The sequence below is a fragment of the Arachis hypogaea genome, chromosome 17 (assembly GCF_003086295.3).
Source record: "Arachis hypogaea cultivar Tifrunner chromosome 17, arahy.Tifrunner.gnm2.J5K5, whole genome shotgun sequence".
Classification (NCBI taxonomy): Eukaryota; Viridiplantae; Streptophyta; class Magnoliopsida; order Fabales; family Fabaceae; genus Arachis; species Arachis hypogaea.
Genome location: NC_092052.1, coordinates 94,476,716 through 94,498,515, shown reverse-complemented (window position 1 = coordinate 94,498,515; position 21,800 = coordinate 94,476,716). Strand labels below are relative to the sequence as shown.

The 21,800-nt window shown below is 39.0% G+C and overlaps 1 non-coding gene across 1 annotated transcript; it reads left to right on the top strand.

The window, feature by feature from the left end:
• The first annotated feature begins 10,065 nt into the window (after window positions 1-10,065).
• LOC112767566 (small nucleolar RNA R71) lies at window positions 10,066-10,173 on the top strand. The gene has a single exon (XR_003185007.1). It is a non-coding gene; the product is annotated as a small nucleolar RNA R71 (small nucleolar RNA).
• The last annotated feature ends 11,627 nt before the right edge of the window (window positions 10,174-21,800 follow it).

The following is a 21,800-nucleotide window of genomic DNA, read 5'->3' as shown; positions in this document are numbered from 1 at the left end:
ATCTCACTCAGTATGTTAGGAAGAGATATATCACCTTAGACTTGCTGGAAATTCACGTTTCTTGGCCCTCAAGTCAAGTTAAGCATGATTCCTAAGGAAGAACATCAAGAAAACACATGTTTTGTATGGTTTTCCTTGAAAACCGAATTGAAATGGGAGGGAGACAGCCATCTCACCTTATTTCCATCCTTGATAAGTTACATGGTTATGTAGAGGAAGAAGAGAGGATCATTTTGGTGAAATCAGAGTTTTGATTTGAGTTTTAGTTCAGAAGAAATCAAGCTTTGAAGATTAAGTGTTCATGAAAGTTTCTCTCTTTTCTCTCTTGTTATTTTCGGCCAAAATGATGAAATGAGACAGCCTCGGAGGTCTTGGGGGTGTAAGGTGAGTTGTGATTGGTTGGCTTGGAGGTGGATTAAAATAATATTAAAATATCTCACGTGTATAACTACTAAAACTAGATGTATCGGAACACTTGCAAAAACATCTCTAAAAATTATTTTCTGAGCTACTAGCATAAATGACACTAGTAACATATTTATTATGAGAATAAAACATGAATATTGAGGCCTTAGCATTGCTAAAGTCATCAGAGAGTGCTGGTGCTAAGCTGCACCAGTAAATTGTGAATTCGGTTAAACCGGTTTTCTGTTTTTAACTAAAACTGATCAGGTAAACTTATAATATCATTCAAGAAGCTTCTAATACTAATATAATGATAATATTATCCTATTATCTCTCTTGTCTCATGAATCGAGTCCGGTTCGTCAAACTGAGACTATTTACGAAAAATAGAATCAAAACTCCTAATCGATACGGTTAAAAAACTGGGTTTTTCGTGACTACGTTATTGAGCGTGCCTCAGAAAAGGTTCTATCTTAAAGATGACATAATGAAAATGAGGATAGAGATACTTGATGATATATCAGAGGTTCTCCCCTTACTGATCTTCCGGAGAATTTCGTGGCTTCGGAAAAGATCTCGCATACTCAAAAATTAGGGTTGTTACACTTTTCACAAATTCCCTTTACTATTATATTAATTGAATTTAATTGTTAATACAAATGTGATGGTTTGTTACAAAGTAATGCTTGGTCTATGCTACTCATGCCCTTTTCCGGCATGCCAATAAACACCTTGCATTCACTTGTCTTCATATGCACTAACTATTTTTCATTAATGATCTTTCACATGTACTCATGAGCGTGTGTTGACATCCTTTTTCGTTCTCTTCATTGCTATATATTTCTTTGAATTTAATTTACTCTCTCTTCCCTTTTTCATGATGGCCACCAAGAAAGGAAAAGAGAAAGCTACTCCCAAACCACCAGCAAGAAGAGGAACTAAAAGAGCACTAGTGGCGGAGCCTTCTTTAACTACAGTCAAGCCCTCAACAAAAAGAATTAACAGGATTCTCAAGGTTGATAAAAAAGAAAAAGCCTTTCCAGCAAAGAACACTGCGCGATTTTCCAATCGCTACTGTGAGCAGATGTTCCCTATCCTGGCAGAAAGGAGCTATAACAACGAATACCTTCTTATCCTCCCGCCCAATATTGGTACCTTTGTTGAGCCACAAATCGAACGAAGACAATGGGGTTTCCTACGGAGACAGCCAAGGCAGGTCAATCTCTCTTGGGTAGTCAAGTTCTACTCTAACTTCTACCTGCCTACTCTGCAGTCTGTCTATGTACGTCAGAAGCAAGTCCCCATTACAAAAGAGGCCATTCGACAAGCTCTAAGTCTTCTCCCTATTCCAGAAGGAATGGACACCTTTCAGAAAGCCGCACTCAAGCGCCAGCAGTACCAATTTGACTGGGAAGCTGTTCTCAGAGTTATCGCACTACCTGGCAGCCGTTGGATCTACGGATACCATCGTACCCGCCCTAAGGGTATATTGGTGGTGCACGAAATTGTGATCATCAATGGCGCCAACAACTTGGTGTGGCACACTTGTAATCTCAACTCTTTTATCACAACTCCGCACAACTAACCAGCAAGTGCACTGGGTCCTCCAAGTAATAAACCTTACGTGAGTAAGGGTCGATCCCACGGAGATTGTCGGCTTGAAGCAAGCTATGGTCATCTTGTAAATCTCAGTTAGGTGGATTCAAATGCTTATGGAGTTTAAGGTGATGAAAATAAACATAAAATAAGGATAGAGATACTTATGTAATTCATTGGTGGATTTCAGATAAGCGTATGAAGATGCTTTGTTCCCCTTGAACCTCTGCTTTCCTATTGCCTTCTTCCAATCATTCATACTCCCTTCCATGGCAAGCTTTATGTTGGGCATCACCGTTGTCAATGGCTACATCCCGTCCTCTCAGTGAAAATGGTCCTGATGCTCTGTCACAGCATCGGCTAATCAGCTGTCGGTTCTCGATCATGTCGGAATAGGATCCATTGATCCTTTTGCGTCTGTCACACGCCCCACAATCGCGAGTTTGAAGCTCGTCACAGTCATCCCTTCCCAGATCCTACTCGGAATACCACAGACAAGGTTTAGACTTTCCGGATCTCAGGAATGGTTGCCATTAATTCTAGCCTATACCACGAAGGTTCCAATCCTAGATTAGAAACCCAAGAGATACGCATTCAAGCCATTGCTAGTAGAACAGAGGTGTTTTTCAGGCACATGTTCATAGATGAGAATGATGATGAGTGTCACGGATCATCACATTCATCAAGTTGAAGAACAAATGAATATCTTGGAGAAGAAATAGACTTGAGTTGAATAGAAAAACAATAGTACTTTGTATTAATTCATGAAGAACAGCAGAGCTCCACACCTTAATCTATGGTGTGTAGAAACTCCACCATTGAAAATACATAAGAACAAATAGTGTAAGCATGGCTGAATGGCCAGCCTCAAAGGTCTAAGGACTAAACGTCCCAAGATGATAAAAATACAATAGCAAAAGGTCCTATTTATAGGGAACTAGTAGCCTAGGGTTTACAGAAATCAGTAATTAATGCAGAAATCTTCTTCCGGGCCCACTTGGTGTGTGCTTGGGCTGAGCATTGAAGATTTCATATGTAGAGACTTTTCTTGGAGTTAAACACCAGCTTTTGTGCCAATTTTGGAGTTAAACGCCAGAATTCTTGAGCTGATTGGAACGCCTGTTTGGGCCATCAAATCTCGGGCAAAGTATGAACAATTATATATTCCTGGAAAGCCCAGGATGGCTACTTTCCAACGCAATTGTGAGCACTCCAATTGGGCTTCTGTAGCTCCAGAAAATCCACTTTGAGTGCAGGGAGGTCAGAATCCAACAGCATCTGCAGTCCTTTTTCAGCCTCTGAATCAAATTTTTGCTCAGGTCCCTCAATTTCAGCCAGAAAATACTTGAAATCACAAAAAAATACACAAACTCATAATAAAGTCCAGAAGAGTCATTTTTATTTAAAAACTAATAAAAATATAATAAAAACTAATTAAAACATACTAAAAACATACTAAAAACAATGCCACAAAGCGTATAAATTATCCGCTCATCACAACACCAAACTTAATTTGTTGCTTGTCCCCAAGCAACTGAAAATCAAATAGGATAAAAAAGAAGAGAATATACAATGAATTCCAAAAATATCTATGAAGATCAGTATTAATTAGATGAGCGGGGCTTTTAGCTTTTTGCTTCTGAACAGTTTTGGCATCTCACTTTATCCCTTGAAGTCCAGAATGATTGGCATCTATAGGAACTCAGAATCCAGATAGTGTTATTGATTCTCCTAGTTAAGTATGTTGATTCTTGAACACAACTACTTTATGAGTCTTGGCCGTGGCCCTAAGCACTTTGTTTTCCAGTATTACCACTGGATACATAAATGCCACAGACACATAACTGGGTGAACCTTTTCAGATTGTGACTCAGCTTTGCTAGAGTCCCCAATTAGAGGTGTTCAGGGTTCTTAAGCACACTCTTCTTTTTGCTTTGGACCTCAACTTTAACCGCTCAGTCTCAAGTTTTCACTTGACACCTTCAAGCCACAAGCACATGGTTAGGGACAACTTGGTTTAGCCGCTTAGGCCAGGATTTTATTCCTGTGGGCCCTCCTATCCACTGATGCTCAAAGCCTTGGATCCATTTTATCACCCTTGCCTTTTGGTTTAAAGGGGTATTGGCTTTTTCTGTTTGCTTTTCTTCTTTTTTCTCTCTCTTTTTTTTTGCAAGCTTTTCACTGCTTTTTCTTGCTTCAAGAATCAATTTTATGATTTTTCAGATCATCAGATAACGTTTCTCTTTTTCCTTTCATTCTTTCAAGAGCCAACAATTTTGACATTCATAAACAATCAACTTAAAAAATATGCACTGTTCAAGCATTCATTCAGAAAAACAATAGTATTGCCACCACATCAAAATAATTAAACTGTTTTAAAATTTGAAATTCATGCACTTCTTTTTCTTTTTCAATTGAAAACATTTTTCATTTAAGAAAGGTGATGGATTCATTTTAATAGCTTTAAGGCATAGACACTAATGATCATGTAATAAAGACACAAACATAGATAAACATAAAGCATAATTTTTGAAAAAACAGGAAAATAAAGAACAAGGAAGTTAAAAAACGGGTCCACCTTAGTGATGGCGGCTTGTTCTTCCTCTTGAAGATCTTATGGAGTGCTTGAGCTCCTCAATGTCTCTTCCTTGCCTTTGTTGCTCCTCTCTCATGGTTCTTTGATCTTCTCTAATTTCATGGAGGAGGATGGAATGCTCTTGGTACTCCATCCTTAGTTGTCAAATGTTGGAACTTAATTCTCCTAGGGAGGTGTTGATTTGCTCCCAATAGTTTTGTGGAGAAAGATGCATCCCTTGAGGCATCTCAGGGATTTCATGATGAGGAATTTCCTCATGCTCTTGATGAGGTTCTCTTGTTTTCTCCATCCTTTTCTTAGAGATGGGTTTGTCCTCATCAATGAGAATGTCTCCCTCTATGTCAATTCCAACCGAATTGCAAAGGTGACAAATGAGATGAGGGAAGGCTAACCTTGCCAAAGGAGAGGACTTGTCCGCCACCTTGTAGAGTTCTTGGGAGATAACCTCATGAACTTCCACTTCCTTTCCAATCATGATGCTATGTATCACGATAGCCCGGTCTATAGTAGCTTCGGACCGGTTGCTAGTGGGAATAATTGAGCGTTGGATGAATTCCAACCATCCCCTAGCCATGGGCTTGAGGTCATGCCTTCTTAGTTGAACCGGCTTCCCTCTTGAATCTCTCTTCCATTGAGCGCCCTCTTCACATATGTCCATGAGGACTTGGTCCAACCTTTGTTCAAAGTTGACCCTTCTAGTGTAGGGGTGTGCATCTCCTTGCATCATGGGCAAGTTGAATGCCAACCTTACATTTTCCGGACTAAAATCCAAGTATTTCCCTCAGACCATTGTAAGCCAATTCTTGGGGTCTGGGTTCACACTTTGATCATGGTTCTTGGTGATCCATGCATTGGCATAGAACTCTTGAACCATTAAGATTCTGACGTCTTGAATGGGATTGGTGAGAACTTCCCAACTTCTTCTTCGGATCTCATGTCGGATCTCCGGATATTCGCCCTTTTTGAGCTTAAAAGGGACCTCGAGGACCTCGGGGATCACCTTCTTCCTGGCCACAACTTCATAGAAGTGGTCTTGATACACCCTTGAGAGGAATCTCTCCATCTCCCATGACTCGGAGGTGGAAGCTTTTACCTTCCCTTTCCTCTTTCTAGAGGTTTCTCCGGCCTTTGGTGCCATAAATGGTTATGGAAAAACAAAAAGCTTTAGCTTTTACCACACCAAACTTAGAAGGTTGCTCATTGGTGCACGAAATTGTGATCTCCAGGCTCGAACAAATCCTGGTAATGGCTCCAAAGCTTGGTGCTCTGATCTTAATTCATGATTGTCACAACTTCGATACAACTAACCAGCAAGTGCACTGGGTCGTCCAAGTAATACCTTACGTGAGTAAGGGTCGAATCCCACGGAGATTGTTGGTATGAAGCAAGCTATGGTCACCTTGTAAATCTCAGTCAGGCAGATATAAAGTGATAATGGTGTTTTCGAATATTATATAATAAAATAGGGATAGAGATACTTATGTAATTCATTGGTAGGAATTTCAGATAAGCGAATGGAGATGCTTTTCGTTCCTCTGAACCTCTGCTTTCCTGCTATCTTCATCCAATCAGTCTTACTCCTTTCCATGGCTGGCTTTATGTGATACATCACCACTGTCAATGGCTACTTTCGGTCATCTCTCGGGAAAATGATCCAATGTCCTGTCACGGCACGGCTAATCGTCTAGAGGCATCACCCTTGTCAATGGCTTCATCTTATCCTCTCAGTGAATAATATGCTCACGCACCCTGTCACGGCATGGCTATTCATCTGTCGGTTCTCGATCATGCTGGAATAGGATTTACTATCCTTTTGCGTCTGTCACTAACGCCCTGCAATCGCGAGTTAGGAGCTCGTCACAGTCATTCAATCATTAAATCCTACTCAGAATACCACAGACAAGGTTTAGACCTTCCGGATTCTCTTGAATGCCGCCATCATTCTAGCTTACGCCACAAAGATTCTGGTTAGGAGATCTAAGAGATATTCATTCTAGCTTAATTCATGTAGAACGGAAGTGTTTGTCAGGCACGCGTTCATAAGGGAGAAGGATGATGAGCGTCACACATAATCATCACCTTCATCACGTTCTTCGGTGCGAATGGATATCTTAGAAGCGAAATAAGAAGAATTGAATAGAAAACAGTAGTACTTTGCATTAATCTTTGAGGAACAGCAGAGCTCCACACCTTAATCTATGGAGTGTAGAAACTCTACCGTTAAAAATACATAAGTGAAGGTCCAGGCATGGCCGAGATGGCCAACCCCCTAAAACGTGATCAAAGGATCATAAGGTAATCCAAAGATGCCTAATACAATAGTAAGAGGTCCTATTTATAATAAACTAGCTACTAGGGTTTACATGAGTAAGTATTTGATGTATAAATCCACTTCCGGGGCCCACTTGGTGTGTGTTTGGACTGAGCTTAAGTGTTGCACGTGCAGAGGCCAATTGTGAAGTTGAACGCCAGTTTTTGTGCCAGTTTGGGCGTTCAACTCTGGTTTTGGATCCCTTTCTGGCGCTGGACACCAGATTTGGGTAGAAAGCTGGCGTTGAACGCCAGTTTACGTCGTCAATCCTTGGTTAAAGTATGGACTATTATATATTGCTGGAAAGCCCTGGATGTCTACTTTCCAACGCAATTGGAAGCGCGCCATTTCGGGTTCTGTAGCTCCAGAAAATCCACTTTGAGTGCAGGGAGGTCAGAATCCAACAGCATCAGCAGTCCTTTTTCAACCTCTGAATCTGATTTCTGCTCAAGTCCCTCAATTTCAGCCAGAAAATACCTGAAATCACAGAAAAACACACAAACTCATAGTAAAGTCCAGAAATGTGAATTTAACACAAAATCTATTAAAAACATCCCTAAAAGTAACTAGATCCTACTAAAAACATACTAAAAACAATGTCAAAAAGCGTATAAATTATCTGCTCATCACTCATCCTCGAGCAAAAGAAGAAAGAAGAGAGTAGAAGAAGAAGAAATAGAGGAGATGGAGTGGGCTTTGTGTTTTGGCCAAAGGGGGAGAAGTGGTGTTTAGGTTGTGTGAAAATGAAGGAGTGAAGATGGGTTTATATAGGAGTGAGAGGGGTGTGTATGGTTCGGCCATTATGGGTGGGTTTGGAAGGGAAAGTGGTTTGAATTTGGATGGTGAGGTAAGTGGGGTTTTTTGAAGGATGGATGTGAGTGGTGAAGAGAATGGTAGGATTTGATAGGTGAGGGGTTTTGGGGGAAGAGGTATTGAGGTGATTGGTGAATGGGTGAAGAAGCGAGAGAGTGGTGGGGTAGGTAGGGATCCTGTGGGGCCCACAGATCCTGAGGTGTCAAGGATATCTCATCCCTGCACTAAGTGGCGTGCAAAACGCCCCTTTCTGCCAATCCTGGCATTAAACGCCAGGCTACTGCCCATTTCTGGTGTTTAACGCCAGCTTCTTGCCCATTCCTGGTGTTAAACGCCAGTCTGGTGCCCTTTTCTGGCATTAAACACCCAGAATGGTGCCAGACTGGGCGTTTAACGCCCATTCTGCTACCTTTACTGGCGTTTAAACGCCAGTAACTATCTCCTCCAGGGTGTTCTATTTTTCATTCCATTTTTCACTTTGTTTTTGATTTTTCAATTGTTTTTGTGACTTCACATGATCATCAACCTACAGAAAACATAAAATAACAATAGAAAATAGAAAATTAACATAGATAAGTAAAAATTGGGTTGCCTCCCAACAAGCGCTTCTTTAATGTCAATAGTTTGACAGTGGCTCTCATGGAGCCTCACAGATGTTCAGAGCAATGTTGGAACCTCCCAACACCAAACTTAGAGTTTGAATGTGGGGGTTCAACACCAAACTTAAAGTTTGGTTGTGGCCTCCTAACACCAAACTTAGAGTTTGACTGTGGGGGCTCTGTTTGACTCTGTATTGAGAGAAACTCTTCATGCTTCCTCTCCATGTTGCAGAGGGATATCCTTGAGCTTTAAACACAAGGGAGTCTCCATTCACTTGAATGATCAATTCTCCTCTGTCAACATTAATCACAGATTTTGCTGTGGCTAGGAAGGGTCTGTCAAGGATGATGGATTCATCCATACACTTCCCAGTCTCTAGGACTATAAAATCAGCAAGGATGTAATGGTCTTCAACCTTTACCAAGACATCCTCTACAAGTCCATAAGCCTGTTTCTTTGAATTGTCTGCCATCTCTAGTGAGATTCTTGTAGCTTGTACCTCAATGATCCCTAGCTTCTCCATTACAGAGAGAGGCATAAGGTTTATGCTTGACCCTAGGTCACACAGAGCCTTCTCAAAGGTCATGGTGCCTATGGTACAAGGGATTGAGAACTTTCCAGGGTCCTGTCTCTTTTGAGGTAATCTCTGCCTAGTCAAGTCATCCAGTTTTTTGATGAGCAATGGAGGTTCATTCTCCCAAGTCTCATTACCAAATAACTTGGCATTTAGCTTCATGGTTGCTCCAAGGTACTTAGCAACTTGCTCTTCAGTGACATCTTCATCCTCTTCAGAGGAGGAATACTCATCAGAGCTCATGAATGGCAAAAGTAAATTTAATGGAATCTCTATGGTCTCAGTGTGAGCCTCAGATTCCCATGGTTCCTCTTTAGGGAACTCCATGGAGGTCAGTGGGCGTCCATTGAGATCTTCCTCAGTGGGAATCACTGCCTCTTCCTCCTCTCCATGTTTGGCCATGTGAGATGTGGTTATGGCCTTGCACTCTCTTTTTGGATTCTCTTCTGTATTGCTGGGGAGAGTGCTAGGAGGGAGTTCAGTAATTTTCTTACTCAGCTGACCCAATTGTGCCTCCAAATTTCTAATGGAGGACCTTATTTCAGTCATGAAACTTTGAGTGGTTTTGATTAGATCAGAGACAATGGTTGCTAAGTCAAAGTGGCTCTGCTTAGAATTCTCTGTTTGTTGCTGAGAAGATGATGGAAAAGGCTTGCTATTGCTAAACCTGTTTCTTGCACTATTATTGTTGTTGAAACTTTGTTGAGGTCTCTGTTGATCCTTCCATAAGAGATTTGGATGATTTCTCCATGAAGGATTATAGGTGTTTCCATAGGATTCTCCCATGTAATTCACCTCTTCCATTGCTGGGTTCTCAGGATCATAAGCTTCTTCTTCAGAGGAAGCTTCCTTAGTACTGCCTATTGCTGCTTGCATTTCAGACAGACTCTGAGAAATCATATTGACTTGTTGGGTCAATATTTTATTCTGAGCCAATATTGCATTCAGAGTATCAATCTCAAGAACTCCTTTCTTCTGAGCTATCCCATTATTCACAGGATTCCTTTCAGAAGTGTACATGAATTGGTTATTTGCAACCATTTCAATGAGTTCTTGAGCTTCTGTAGGCATCTTCTTTAGATGAAGAGATCCTCCAGCAGAGCTATCCAATGACATCTTGGATAGTTCAGACAGACCATTATAGAAGATTCCTATGATGCTCCATTTTGAAAGCATGTCAGAAGGGCACCTTCTGATCAATTGCATGTATCTCTCCCAAGCTTCATAGAGGGACTCACCATCCTTCTGTCTAAAGGTTTGGAGTTCCACTCTAAGCTTACTCAATTTTTGAGGTGGAAAAAACTTTGCCAATAAGGCATTGACTAGCTTTTCCCAAGAGTTCAGGCTTTCTTTAGGTTGTGAATCCAACCATGTCCTAGCTCTGTCTCTTACAGTAAAAGGAAAGAGCATAAGTCTATAGACTTCATGGTTAACCCCATTGGTCTTGACAGTGTCACAGATTTGCAAGAACTCAACTAAGAATTGATGAGGATCTTCCAATGGAAGTCCATGAAACTTGCAATTCTGTTGCATTAGAGAAACTAATTGAGGCTTAAGCTCAAAGTTGTTTGCTCTAATGGCAGGGATTAAGATGCTTCTCCCATAGAAATCAGGAGTAGGTGCAGTAAAGTCACCAAGCACCTTCCTTGCATTGTTGGCATTGTTGTTTTTGGCTGCCATGGTTTCTTCTTCTTTGAAGAGCTCTGTTAAGCCCTCTAAAGAGAATTGTTGTTTAGCTTCTCTTAGCTTTCTCTTCAAGGTCCTTTCAGGTTCAGGATCAGCTTAAACAAGTATGCCTTTATCTTTATTCCTGCTCATATGAAAGAGAAGAGAACAAGAAAGTAGGGAATCCTCTATGTCACAGTATAGAGATTCCTTGAGGTCTCAGAGGAAAAGAAGAATAGAAGGAGGAGGTAGAGAAGAGGGAATTCGAACTTATCAAGAGGGACAGAGTTCGAATTTTACCTTGATGAGGAGTTTTAGTCCCTTAAATAGAAGGATGTGAGAAGCGGGGAAGAATTTTCGAAAATAATTTAAAAAATTTTGAAATAATTAAAAAGAAATTTGAAAATTTGATTGAGATTTTCGAAAACTAAGATTGGGAAAGAAATAAAGTGATTTTTGAAAAAGATTTTGAAATTAGAAAAAGATATGATTGAAAAAATTAATTTTGAAAAAGATGTGATTGAAAAGATATGCTTGAAAAGATATGATTGAAAATCAATTTAGAAAAAGAAAGTTTTTAAAATTAAAGTTGATTACTTGACTAACAAGAAATTAAAAGATATGATTCTAAAATTTAAAGTTTGATCCTTTCTTAATAGGCAAGTAACAACTTGAAAATTTTTGAAGTAAATCTTGAATTGAAGTAAGGATTTTTGAAAATAGTAAAAATAAATATAAAATGGAAAGAAATTGATTTTGAAAGAGATATGATTGAAAAGATATGATTTGAAAAAGATTTGATTTTGAAAAATTATGAAAACTTGAAAAAATGTGAATTAAAAACAAAATCTTCCCTCTAGTGTCATCCTGGCGTTAAACGCCCAGCCAGGTACCCTGGCTGGTGTTTAAACGCCAGTTTTCCTTCTTCACTGGGCATTTTGAACGCCCAGCTTTTTCTGTTTGATTCCTCTGCTGAATGTTCTGAATCTTCAAATAAAGTTTGTATACTAAGGACTATACTAAGATCAAATAAACAATGCATGCAAGACACCAAACTTAAAAGTTTGTATACTAAGGACTATAACAATGTAAAAATGCATGTAAGAAAAAACAAAACACACAAAACAAGAGAATTTAAAGATCAGAGCAATGAAATCTTCAAGAACAACTTAAAGATTAATGAAGAACATAATGCATATATTCGAAAAATGCAAGAAGAATAAAAACATGCAATTGACACCAAACTTAAAAATTGATACTAGACTCAAACAAAAAACATAAAATATTTTTGGTTTTTATGGTTTTTTTTTTGTATTTTTTTTCGAAAATTATATAGAAAAGAAAATAAAGAGAATCAAAACTTTTAATAAGAATTCCAGGAATCATGCAATGTTAGTCTAAAGCTTTAGTCTAAAAAGATTAGACATGTTTGGCCAAGCTTCAGCTGGACATTACATTCAATAGCTAAATTGATGAGAATCAATCAGCTTTTGTGATGATAAGAACATCACCTTGAAACTCTAGAATTCATTCTTAAAAATTCTAAAATGTACCTAATTTAAGCAACAAGATGAACCGTCAGTTGTCAAAACTCGAACAACCCCCGGCAACGGCACCAAAAACTTGGTGCACGAAATTGTGAACATCAATGGCGCCAACAACTTGGTGTGGCACAATTGTAATCTCAACTCTTTTATCACAACTCCGCACAACTAACCAGCAAGTGCACTGGGTCATCCAAGTAATAAACCTTACGTGAGTAAGGGTCGATCCCACGGAGATTGTCGGCTTGAAGCAAGCTATGGTCATCTTGTAAATCTCAGTCAGGCGGATTCAAATGCTTATGGAGTTTAAGGTGATGAAAATAAACATAAAATAAGGATAGAGATACTTATGTAATTCATTGGTGGATTTCAGATAAGCGTATGAAGATGCTTTGTTCCCCTTGAACCTCTGCTTTCCTATTGCCTTCTTCCAATCATTCATACTCCCTTCCATGGTAAGCTCTATGTTGGGCATCACCATTGTCAATGGCTACATCCCGTCCTCTCAGTGAAAATGGTCCTGATGCTCTGTCACAGCATCGGCTAATCAGCTGTCGGTTCTCGATCATGTCGGAATAGGATCCATTGATCCTTTTGCGTCTGTCACACGCCCCACAATCACGAGTTTGAAGCTCGTCACAGTCATCCCTTCCCAGATCCTACTCGGAATACCACAGACAATGTTTAGACTTTCTGGATCTCAGGAATGGCTGCCATTAATTCTAGCCTATACCACGAAGGTTCCAATCCTAGATTAGAAACCCAAGAGATACGCATTCAAGCCATTGCTAGTAGAACAAAGGTGTTTGTCAGGCACATGTTCATAGGTGAGAATGATGATGAGTGTCATGGATCATCACATTCATCAAGTTGAAGAACGAATGAATATCTTGGAGAAGAAATAGACTTGAGTTGAATAGAAAAATAATAGTGCTTTGTATTAATTCATGAAGAACAGCAGAGCTCCACACCTTAATCTATGGTGTGTAGAAACTCCACCGTTGAAAATACATAAGAACAAATAGTGTAAGCATGGCCGAATGGCCAGCCTCAAAGGTCTAAGGACTAAACGTCCCAAGATGATGAAAATACAATAGCAAAAGGTCCTATTTATAGAGAACTAGTAGCCTAGGGTTTACAGAAATCAGTAATTAATGCAGAAATCTTCTTCCGGGCCCACTTGGTGTGTGCCTGGGCTGAGCATTGAAGCGTTCATGTGTAGAGACTTTTCTTGGAGTTAAACGCCAGCTTTTGTGCCAGTTTGGGCGTTTAACTCTAGCTTTTGTGCCAGTTTTGGAGTTAAACGCCAGAATTCTTGAGCTGACTTGGAACGCCTGTTTGGGCCATCAAATCTCGGGCAAAGTATGGACTAATATATATTGCTGGAAAGCCCAGAATGTTGACTTTCCAACGCAATTAAGAGCGCGCCAATTGGGCGTCTGTAGCTCCAGAAAATCCACTTTGAGTGCAGGGAGGTCAGAATCCAACAGCATCTGCAGTCCTTTTTCAGCCTCTGAATTAGAGTTTTGCTCAGGTCCCTCAATTTCAGCCAGAAAATACCTGAAATCACAGAAAAATACACAAACTCATAGTAAAGTCCAGAAGAGTGATTTTTATTTAAAAACTAATAAAAATATAATAAAAACTAATTAAAATATACTAAAAACATACTAAAAACAATGCCACAAAGCGTATAAATTATCCGCTCATCAATTGGCTTCAGCACTTACCTTGGAGGCTCGTGTATGGGCACAGATCATGTCCCATTATGTCTTTCCGAGCACTTACGAGTCCTCCTTCATAGCGGACATGGCCGTTCTATTATGGTGCATCCTTACAGACCAGCCTCTGAATCTACCAAGACATATCCGGAATGCCATGGGACACGTACAAATTGCGGGCAACTTACCTTTTCCCGCCTTGGTCTCAGATCTTGTCTCAGCAGCCGGAGTTTCCTACAGAGCTGGAGACACCAAAGCCATGCTTCCACGGGATGCTCAGTATGTCCCCAATGGGAAGTACCTCAGACTTCCAGGAGCCACTACAAGCCTTCCTACTGCTCCAGTTGAAGATATTCCTTTTTCAACATCACAAGCACCTACAACTGATGAACTGCTCCAGCAGATAATCAATAAATTGGATCGGCAAGAACAGAAAGCGAGGTTAAGAGAGCGCCGTAACGAGCGCCGATTCAAACACCTCAAGGAGCTACTTAAGGGAAAATTCAAGGACTCAGACACCCCGGACTCCACTTCCTTTACCAGCATAGGGAGCCATGATGGTCCCAACTATGGAGATACTGCTACCAGCCCACCCCTGTTCCTGACAGATGGTACCGAGGACGGTGCAACGCCTTAAGTGTGGGGAGGTTGGTCAGTACCTGACTTCCGGTGGTAATTTCTCTTCCCTAGCACCAATAAATTAGGACAAATTGCATAGTAATAGGTTAGTTGCATGCATGCTCTACTTGATTGAAAAGACAATAAGTTTCTTCTAAGACTCTATCTTTGGAACAAATTTCACTAATTTTTAAAATTTTTATGATAAATTTGCTTGAAGTTGTATTTGGAACATGATGTTTGAGCTAAAGAACACACAACCTGTGAAGATTTGAGCCTTTATGCATGGTTACACTATTTAACCATAATTAATTTATTTTTGTGTCTTTACTTCTCTATGATTGTAATCTATATTTTGTTTTATCTTATATGTCCAATATTTATTATATTTGTATGCTTGCATATGATTGAGGCCATTATTTGTTTAGCTTACTTATCCAAATTAAGCCAACCCTTTTAATTTACCTTTGTTAACCACTTTGAGCCTTTAAATCCCATTTGTTCTATATTTCACCACATTACTAGCCTTAAGCAAAAAAACAATTGTATATCCCAAATTGAATCTTTGGTTAGCTTAAGATAGAATTGTGTGTGCTAGTTAAGTATGGGAAATTGTGGGAACAAACGTTATTAAGGGAATGTGTCATGATAATTTAATGGGAATTTGGATACCTACTCATGTGAAACTATAAGAATAAAAAATCTATGTGCATTGATAAGCTATATTTATTTTTATGTTTCTATTAAAAAAATAAATAAATAAATAAATAAAAAACCAATCAACAAATAAGGGGACAAAATTACCCCAATGCTGAATTAAGAATTCAAAAATCAATGCACATATGATAAAATCAAAATAAAAAGTTGATACATGAGTATGGAACGTAAAAGGGAATTCTGGGTTGCTAAGTGTGAATTCTAAGTTATATAGAGTATATATAGGTTATATTAAAGCTTAGGTTAATTAAAGATTCAATTTATAAGCTTACTAGCCATATATGAATCCTTACCCTTACCTTGGCCCCATTACAACCTTGAAAAGACCTCATGATGCTTGCATTGGTATTGTAAATGTTGTTGATTGGTTAGGAGAAGAACAAAAATTAGAAAGCATGATTAGAGAAGGATAGAGTGATTACCCTATACACTACAGAGACTAGAGTGTACATACACCATCAGTGAGGGTTCCATGCTTGAATTTCTATGTTCCCTGCTTTCATGAGCTATCCTCTTGCATTTTTATCTGCTCTTACTTTATAAGATTGAATTAGTAGAATTTGAATTATAATTGTGTTGAAGAACTTACTTACTTTTGATCAAGTGGACAAGAATCATATAGTTGCATTCATATATATATAGGTTGCATTGCATTTCATAGGTTTTACATGTTCTTACTCATTTCATTTATCTCCTTCAATTAAGCATGAGGACATGCTAATGTTTAAGTGTGGGGAGGTTGATAAACCACTATTTCATGGTTTATATTGTGTTTAATTGTGTGGTTTTATCATGATCTTTGCCCACTTATTCATTAAATAAGCATGCATTTATATTTCCATCCTAAAGATGTTTTATGGTTGAAAACTTGCTTCCTAGAGACTTTTAATTATGTATTTTATTTATCCCTTATTCCATTCGATGCCGTGATCTGTGTGTTAAGTTTTTCAGGCTTGATAGGGCATGAATGAGTTGGAGATTGGAAGGGAAGCTGCAAAAATGGAAGGAACACAAGAAATTGAGGAGATGACCAGCGAGAAGCGACGCGGCCGCGTGGATGACGCGACCGCGCGGAAGAGAGCAATTTGAAGCAATGCGGCCGCATGGATGACGCGACCGCGCGGATGGAACAGCACGAGTGACGCGGCCGCATAGACGACTCGTCCGCGTGGCAAGGAAGAAACGCGAATGACGCGTCCGCATGAGCGACGCGATCGCGTGACGTGCGCGACCTGCATAATTTGCAGATTCGCTGGGGGTGATTTCGGGCCCTATTTTGACCCAGTTTTCGGCCCGGAACAGCAGAGTAGAGCCAGAGAACATACAGAAACCAAAGACAACATTCATTCTACACAGTTTTAGTTTTAGATCTAGTTTTACTCCTCCTCTAGGTTTTCTCTCTACACATTCATAGTTCTTAGGATTTTAGTTTCTCTAGCTTTTTGCATTGGGATATTGAGAAGAGTTATTACCTCATCAAGACTTCGTCATTCTAGTTCGTTTTCTTTACTTGGCTTACTCTTCCATGTTCCTTGCTTTGTTTAATTTTACCATTGGAATATTTTTAGGATTATTTAATACAAGGATCACTTTTATTTTTAATTGATTATTTTTAATATTTGTTTACAATGTATTTCTTTAATTCCTTTTCATATGCTACAAATTTTACCTTTACAATGAGTGAGTAGTTCCCTAACTTGATGGGGAGTTGATTGAAAGGAACCCTTGAGTTGTAAGGTTCAAGAGAAAGATTGTAATTGGGTTATTGTTGGATTGCTCTCTAATTCCTGACACCAATCCCCCCCAGAGTGGATTGGGACTTGTGAATAGAATAGCATTCTAACTGGTTTTACCTTCCTTTACTTAGTATAGGATAACTAAACAAAACAACTCTCAATTGTCAATTAATCTTAAGAATGTTCCATCAAGAATAGGGCTTCCATGTAATCAACTCCCAGTCAAGGCTTTTATTTACATTATTCAATTTCATCAATTTAATTTCCTGTTTACTCAACTCAAACCTTTTCAAAAACATCTGATTAATAAAATAGCGCTCTTTCCTACAACTCGTTGGGAGATGACCTGGGATTCATACTCCCAGTATTTTAAATTTAAATTTTCTGAGACACCTTTCTAAATTGAGCGGTGGATTTCTAGTGAGTTAAGAACTATACTTGCAACGCATATATTCTAATAATTTTTAATTCACCAATTTCTACCCGCATCAGCTGGCCATTGGCCATGTCTAGTGTTTTGGACCGAAGCTTTTACTGAAAGCTTGGCTGGCTAGTAAGCCATGTCTAATTCCTGGACCGGAGTTTTAGACTAGCATTGCATGATTCCTGGAATTCTCATTAAGAATTTTGAAGTCCTTTTTCTCTTTTTCCATATAATTTTCGAAAAATCACAAAAAAAAAATTTATAAAATAAAAAAAACCAAAAATATTTTGTGTTTCTTGTTTAAGTCAAGTGTCAATATTTAAGTTTGGTGTCAATTGCATGTCTTTATTTTTCTTGCATTTTTTCGAATATATGCATTATGTTCTTTATTGATCTTCAAGTTGTTCTTAATGATTTCAGTGCTCTGATCTTTAATTTCTCTTATTTTGTGTCTTTTGTTGTTTCTTACATGCATTTTCAAATTGTTATAGTTCTTAGTATACAGACTTCTAAGTTTGGTGTCTTGTATGCATTGTTTATTTGATCTTAGTTGCATTTTTTATTGTTTCACATCATTAAAAATTCAAAAAAATTTTAGAATTGTGTCTTTTCAAGTCAATAACACAGAGAATTGAAGATTCAGAACATTCAGTAGAGGAATTACACAGAAAAAGCTGGGCGTTCAAAACGCCCAGTGAAGAAGGAAAACTGGCGTTTAAACGCCAGCCAGGGTACCTTGCTGGGCGTTAAACGCCCAAAAAGATAGCAGTTTGGGCGTTAAACGCCAGAATGGATACCATTCTGGGCGTTTAATGCCAGGAGGACACAAGAGGGAAGATTTTGTTTCTAATTCAAATATTTTTCAAATATTCATAATTTTTCAAAATCAATTTCTTTTCAATTTTTTTTTCTTTATTACTATTTTCGAAAATCCTTGCTACAATTAGTGATTTAATTCAAAATTTTCAAGTTGTTACTTGCCTATTAAGAAAGGATCAAAAGTTTTAATTCTAGAATCATATCTTTTAATTTCTTGTTGGTCAAGTAATCAACTTTATTGTTAAAAACTTTCTTCTTTTAAATTTGATTTTCAATCATATCTTCTCAATTACATCTTTTTCAAAATAATTTTCAATCATATCTTTTTGATTTCTAATTTCAAAATCTTTTTCAAAAATCACTTAATTTCTTTCCCAATCTTAGTTTTCGAAAATCATTTACCAAATTTTCAAAATTTCTCTTAATTATTTCAAAATCTTTTTACTTTATTTTCGAAAATTCTTTCCCTCTCCTCACATCCTTCTATTTATGGACTAACACTCCTCCTCAATGTACAATTCGAACTCTATCCCTCTTGATAAGTTCGAATTCTTTCTTCTCTACCTTTTCCTTCTATTCTTCTTTACCTCTGACACCTCAAAGAATCTCTATACTGTGACATAGAGGATTCCATATTTTCTTCTCCTCTCTTTTCATATGAGCAAGAGCAAGGACAAAGGCATTCTTGTTGAAGCTGATCCTGAACCTGAAAGGACCTTGAAGAGAAAGCTAAGAGAAGCTAAAGTACAACTCTCTATCGAGAACCTAACAAAACTTTTCAAACAAGAAGAAGCCATGGCAGCCGAAAACAACAACAATGCCAACAATGCAAGGAAGGTGCTTGGTGACTTTACTGCACCTACTCCTGACTTCTATGGGAGAAGCATCTCAATCCCTGCCATTGGAGCAAACAAATTTGAGCTTAAGCCTCAATTAGTTTCTCTGATGTAACAGAATTGCAAGTTTCATAGACTACCATTGGAAGATCCTCATCAGTTCTTAGCTAAATTCTTGCAAATCTGTGACACTATCAAGACCAATAGGTTGATCCCGAGGTCTACAAGCTTATGCTCTTTCCCTTTGCTGTAAGAGACAGAGCTAGAACATGGTTGGATTCACAACCTAAAGAAAGCCTGAACTCTTGGGAAAAGCTAGTCAATGCCTTCTTGGCAAAATTCTTTCCGCCTCAAAAATTGAGCAAGCTTAAAGTGGAAGTCCAAACCTTCAGACAGAAGGAAGCTGAATCCCTCTATGAAGCTTGGGAAAGATACAAGCAATTGATCAGAAGGTGTCCTTCTGACATGCTTTCAGAATGAAGCATCATAGGTATCTTCTATGATGGTTTGTCTAAACTGTCCAAGATGTCATTGGACAGTTCTGCTGGAGGATCTCTTCATCTGAAGAAGATGCCTACAGAAGCTCAGGAACTCATTGAAATGGTTGCAAATAACAATTCATGTAAACCTCTGAAAGGAATCTTGTGAATAATGGGACAAGTAAGAAGAAAGAAGTTCTTGAGATTGATACTCTAAATGCCATACTGACTTAGAATAAAATATTGACTCAACAAGTAAATATGATTTCTCAAGAGTCTGTCTGGAATGCAAGCAACAACAGTCAGTACCAAAGAAGCTTCATCTGAAGAAGAAGCTTATGATCCTGAGAACCCAGCAATGGAAGAGGTGAATTACATGGGAGAATCCTATGGAAACACCTATAATTTTTCATGGAGAAATTATCCAAACCTCTCATCGAAGGATCAACAGAGGCCTCAACAAGGCTTCAACAACAATAATGGTGGAAGAAATAGGTTTAGCAATAGCAAGCCTTTTCCATCATCTTCTCAGCAACAAACAGAGAATTCTAAGCAGAACCACTCTGAATTAGCAACTATAGTCTCTGATCTAATTAAAACCACACAAAGTTTCATGACTGAAACAAGGTCCTTCATTAGAAATTTGGTGGCACAAGTGGGTTAGCTGAGTAAGAAAATTACTGAACTCCCTCCTAGTACTCTCCTAAGCAATACAGAAGAGAACCCAAAAAGAGAGTGCAAGGCCATCAATATAACCCACACAGCCGAATCTGGAGAGGAGGAAGAGGCAGTGATCTCCACTGAAGAAGACCTCAATGGACGTCTACTGGCCTCCAAGGAGTTCCCTAATGAGGAACCATGGGAATCTAAGGCTCACACTGAGACCATAGAGATTCCAATGAATTTACTTTTTCCATTCATGAGCTCTGATGAGTATTCTTCCTCTGAAGAGGATGAAGATGTTACTGAATAACAAGTTGCAAAGTTATTTGAAGCAATCATAAAGCTAAATGCAAACTTATTTGGTGATGAGACTTGGGAGGATGAACCCCCTTTGCTCACCAAAGAACTGGATGACTTGACTAGACAGAGATTACCTCAAAAAAGACAAGATCCTGGAAAGTTCTCAATACCTTGTACCATAGGCACCATGACCTTTGAGAAAGCTCTGTGTGACCTAGGGTCAAGCATAAACTTCATGCCCCTCTCTGTAATAGAGAAACTAGGAATCCTTGAGGTACAAGCTGCAAGAATCCCACTAGAGATGGCAGAAAATTCAAGAAAACAGGCTTATGGACTTGTAGAGGATGTCTTGGTAAAGGTTGAAGGCCACTACATCCCTGCTGATTTTATAATCCTAGAAACTGGAAAGTGTATGGATGAATCCATCATCCTTGAAAGACCCTTCCTAGCCACAGCAAAAGCTGTGATTGATGTTGACAGAGGAGAATTAGTCCTTCAAGTGAATGAGGACTCCCTTGTGTTTAAAGCTCAAGGATCTCCCTCTGTAACCATGGAGATGAAGCATGAAAAGCTTCTCTCAATGTAGAGTCAAACAAAATCCCCACATTCAAACTCTAAGTTTGGTGTTGGGAGGCCATCATCAAACTCTAAGTTTGGTGTTGAGAGGTCATCATCATGCTTTGAGTATCTGTGAGGCTCCATGAGAGCCCACTGTCAAGCTACTGACATTAAAGAAGCGCTTATTGGGAGGTAACCCAATTTTACTTATCTATGTTAAATTTCTATTTTCCATTATTATTTTATGTTTTCTATTGGTTGATGATCCTGTGAAGTCACAAAAACAATTGAAAAAGTAAAAACAAACTGAAAAACAGAATGAAAAACAGCACACCCTGGAGGAAAAGCCTACTGGCGTTTAAACGCCAGTAAGGGCAGCAGAGTGGGCCTTAAACGCCAGTCTGGTGCTTTAACGCTAGAAATGGGCACCAGACTAGCGTTTAATGCCAGAAAAGGGTAAGAAGCTGGCGTTAAACGCTAGAAATGGGCAGCAAGCTGGCGTTTAATGCCAGGATTGGCAGCAGAGGCATTTTGCACGCCTAATTGGTGCAGGGATGAGAAATCCTTGACACCTCAGGATCTATGGACCCCACAGGATCCCCACCAACCTCAACTCACTCTCTCTCTTCTTCACACCTTTTCATAATACTCTTCCCCAAATACCCTTCACCAATCACCTCAATACCTCTTCCCCAAAAACCCCTCACCTATCAAATCCTACCCTCTTCTCCATAATCCCTTCACCAATCCACATCCATCCATCATAAACCCCACCTACCTCATCATTCAAATTCAAACCACTTTCCCTCCCAAACCCACCCATAC